General features: G+C 42.1%; 1 non-coding gene across 1 annotated transcript; it reads right to left on the bottom strand.

Moving 5' to 3' along the window:
* Positions 1-1,832: 1,832 nt before the first annotated feature.
* On the bottom strand, positions 1,833-2,031 carry LOC145356715 (U2 spliceosomal RNA). The gene has a single exon (XR_013889192.1). It is a non-coding gene; the product is annotated as a U2 spliceosomal RNA (small nuclear RNA).
* Between the last annotated feature and the right edge of the window lie 2,568 nt (positions 2,032-4,599).

Below are 4,599 nucleotides of genomic sequence, written 5' to 3'. Positions count from 1 at the left end.
CTGCTCTGAATTTCTATGCCAGTGGTTCATTACAGTGTAGCATGGGTGACCTGTGGGCCTTTCCCAGTTAGCAGCGCACAGGTATTTGCCAAAGCCCACATTTGCACCAACTTGGACCAGGACTAGATTCACCCAATTAGCAGCCATGCCCTGGGTGCAGGATCTCATCGACTGCCACCCATGTGACTCTGCGGCCTCCAGGATAGCATAGGGCCACGAGGGATACCAGTCCGTCAATGACTACAATATCATATACATCATGCAGGTCTGTACCTATTTCCCAGGGAGTGTCCATGACAGATGCGTCTTGGGACACTTGTGGATCCCAGCCATTTTTGAGGAAGAGCAGTGACTCAAGGGATGGCACCTCTGGGGCAGGGCATACCCCCTCATAAGGTGGCTTCAATGGAGAGGACACAAACGCCCGCTGAAGTTTGCTATAACGCAGTTCGTGAATCAATGGAAGTGCTGGTTAGCAGGAAATTGGACTGCTGACGATGCAGTTCTGGTGCCTGGACAGGGCAGGGAGTCCCCTGAAATACAGGTCTCAGAGAACTGCCTGCATTATTGTGGTCTGCTATGCCCTCCTTAACTTGGCACTGCCGCAGAAAGACCAGCTGGATAGGAGGAGATGGGGGACCCATCTTATAGTAAACTTTTCTTCTTATAGAAAACACATATGCCCAAAAGCTCTGGTCCCGGTAATCATAGTGAGTGGGACGGATGATTGAAAGGTCAATTGAACTCAGGCAGGAAATTCTGGTCCCTGCATGGGTGAGAATAGAGATTTCCACCCACTGCATTTCAATGCAGTGACTTTTAAAAGATATGGCAGAATGAGAGCTTCATTACCTAATGCAAAATGCAATGGGGAATTAGAACATGCAAAATAGAAAGAGAATATATGTTGCAAGATTGCCACACCAGCTATTTAAAGGAAATATTCCATTAAGTTCACTCAGCGGCATTTTTACCATCAGTCTCAAACTTTTTTTTCAAGTATTTATCAGATTCTCTTTAGAAGTTACTATTAAATCTGCTTTGACATCCTTTCAGGGAATTCATTCCAAATCTCAACAAGTCATATGTTAAATAATTTCTCCTCATCTCCTTTTGCTTCTTTTCCCAATTACCTCAAATCAATATCCTTTGGTTGCTGAATCCCCTGTCAGTGGAAAATTTCTCCATTTACTACATCAAATTTTTGATTTGGTTTGACTTATTATTGTCATCAATAATATTGTGACAATAATAAATCAAATCAAAAATTCCTTCATGACTTTGAATGCATCTGTTAAATTCTCTCCATCTGACTTGTGAACAGTTAGCATTCTTGACAATGAGCAGCTGACTCTCTGTTTTTTAGTCAACAATATCAAGGTTTTAATCCAATTCAAAGATTCAAACTCAGTCTTTGTGCCTGGAATTCTCCAGCGTCTTCCCCATCTGGGATTCTCCTGTCTCGCTGCAGTGAATGGAGATTTGGCTGAGCGCCAAATTCTCCATTTCCCCTGACAGCAGTGGTGGGATGAACAACAGCAGAGAATTCTAGCCTTCGTCTCCCATCCTGTGTTCTGTAAAGATAGAAGAATGCTGAACAATAACATCACTAAAACAGACCATTGTATTTTTGTGGAACCATGTTGTGTTAAAATTGGCAGCTTTATAGCTTACAAAACAATAGCCACTATACCTCAGAAGTAATACATTGACTACTTTTTTTTTTGTTTTTATTCCAATTCAATCAAATCGAGTCCAATTCAGAGTCTCAACAAGTTGAGACATTCCCGATCCAAACTGACAAGACAGGGCTCTCACCTCCTGCCTTGGGTTTGATCTACATGATCCAAGCTGATTGGATTAGGCATAGCTCCTCCTCCAAGGCTTGATCTCATTTGCATCTTAGCCAAAAGGCCGAGATGCCGCTTTTAAAAATTGCTTCAAATGAAGCTAAAATGTAACCTAATGACTTCAATCAAGCACAGCATGTCAATACTACACTTGATCTTAGCCAAAAGGCCAAGAAGCGATTCATTGACTATCAATTGCTTCAGGGCACCTTGAGATTGGCACGTACTTTCTTTTTTTTAAACTGTTGAGGTACTTCCAATAAAGTTGTAACATTTTACTTGCCATTGCCTAAATTCTCCGAATTCTTTGGTGTTGAAAACTGCAAATCCAGTTTCACCAAGAGCTGGCAAAGAATTAATATCCTTTGCAATATATTGATTGCTGCATGAGTAAATGATGGGAAGATTGCTGGCATCAAAAGTGGTTTCTGACTATGCATCTCCAGATTTTCACAGATTAGATGCTTGTGTCTCGACTGAAGTGAAAGCTGTTTTGAAATTGAAAGGTGCATCAGGCATTATTACATCCTTCCTTCCTCCTCCACCGGCCAAGATGTGCAAAATTTTTAACAGACTTTGCAACAGTAAAAGCACAGTTGTTGTAAGCAGAACAGAATGGGGGAGTTGTTTCACCTGCTTGCTTTCCTTCAGTCTAGTTTTTCAGTTGAGTTCATTGCTTTCCCAGTCGCGTTCTGTTCCATTTTAATTTTATTTGGTGCTTTTAAGGTTTCCATGCCCCCGTGAGTGGAATGACTGTTCACTGTGTTTTTCTCTTCAATTCTCTATTTGAGTCATTTCTTCACTTAAAACAGTGAAACTATTGCCTTGAAGTAGCAGGCAGACTGGTTATAATGGAACACTCTGCCAACGTTTTTATTATAAATCTATTGCTGAGAAATTGTGTTATTTACCATGTGAAAGGCTTACTGCAATTTACTGTTGTGATTGCAAATAAGGGATACCAGCAATGGAAAGCTGTAAGCGTGTCTGTTCAGGAGACATTTTTAACACGAGGGTGAGATTTAAGTGGGTTATAGCTCCTAGATTTGGGGCAGCTTGTGGAAGAATGGATAGCGCCCCTGACTTAGAGCCAAAAGCTCCAAATTCCAGATTCATCCCAGGGCTTTATGGCAAAGGAAGTCCATTATGCATTTGGAAGAGGTTGAGTATCGTCCAACATATATCCATGCTAAATGGCAAGACAAGGATATATTCCTGGTCAGCCTTGCAATGGAACAAAAGTTGGTGTCCCTACAATGACTATCCATAGTTACACATTACAACATGCACATATAACATAGAATCATAGAATCCTACAGTGCAGAAGATGGCCATTCAGCCCATTGAGTGCTCCAACTCTTATCCAGGCTTATTCTGTGACCCCATGTCAATACACTGCTGACCCTCCTAACCTACATATCTCAGAACACTAAGTGGAAGTTTTTCATGGCCAATCAACCTAACCTGCACATCTTCGGACACTAAGGAGCAATTTGCTGATCCCCCTAATCTACACATCTTCGAGCACTAAGTGTAAATTTAGTATGGCCAGTCCACCTAACCTGCACATCTTTAGACTGTGGGAGGAAACCAGAGCACCTACAGGAATTTCATGCAGACACAGGGAGAGTGTGCAAACTCCACATAGACAGTTACCCAAGGATGGAATTGAGCCCAGGTCCCTGACACTATGAGGCATCAGTGCTAATCACTGTGCCACCATACTGTCCCATATATATGTAGGTTTACATAACAACTCAGAACTCCCTAAATGAACTGTAATAACAGCACTACCAAAGCTCTCATACAGTTAGAACACTACATGATGTAATATAGAACATGTGGATTGTAAAGGTGTGGTCAGTGTTTAATCCCGCTTGTGCGGTGCTCTGAAAGTCATAGCGGTAGCACTATAATTAACTTCAACTGCCCCACTTAGTTTCCAAAACTAAACCCTGGTTGAACATCCATGCGTGTGACTATTGGGTGACAGTTTTAATGACAAATTGTCTCCCAACATTCACCATGCAAAGAAATAGCTGCTTGGGCTAGATCAGAATGCTGTTAGCACATGTTGAAAAATCACTGCCTGCAGAAGAGGACGACAATAAGAAAGAGTTGAAAAAACAAATTGAAAACAAACCATATTAAGGATCTTGGGAAGTGATTTGTGGCATCAACTCCATCCATGGATTATAATTTTTACAAAGTTATATCATTTTGACTGGAATCCTTATGGATATTGGCAGCCACTTGGAATCACTACGTCAGACCCATGAAAGTTCGCTGATCAGAATGGAAGAGGTTATCTGACATTTGTAAAGTTTAGTGATTCTGTACTGTAGGGATTCTATTCAATGATAACCCTCTTTCATCTCTCTGCTTACTGAGAATTAACTCCATTTCTGGAACACAAAGTCTCTGTGACCTCTGTGGCTGCTGCTGCAGAGAGCGAACAGCCCAATATTTGCTGTGTTCTCTTTTCCATTCCGGGAGCATCGGTCAATGTTAGCAAATCCTCACAATGAGGCTGCGGACCTGATGCCCAGAGGTAACACACATATGTGGCCACCTCCTTGGTGAATTGCAGCCAATAAACCAATACTGCCACTGGCTTAGGTGCAGGTATGAAAGTGTTCCCTGAGAACTGGAGAGTTATAGTTATGAAGAGAGATTGGATAGACCGAGGTTGGTTTCCTTGAAGCAGAAGAGTCTGAGGGTGGGGCGGGGGGTGGGGGGGGTGGTGGTG

This window comes from Carcharhinus amblyrhynchos, chromosome 21 (genome assembly GCF_965287045.1).
Source record: "Carcharhinus amblyrhynchos chromosome 21, sCarAmb.v2.hapA, whole genome shotgun sequence".
Lineage (NCBI taxonomy): Eukaryota > Metazoa > Chordata > Chondrichthyes > Carcharhiniformes > Carcharhinidae > Carcharhinus > Carcharhinus amblyrhynchos.
This window is presented reverse-complemented; position numbering and strand designations above follow the sequence as displayed.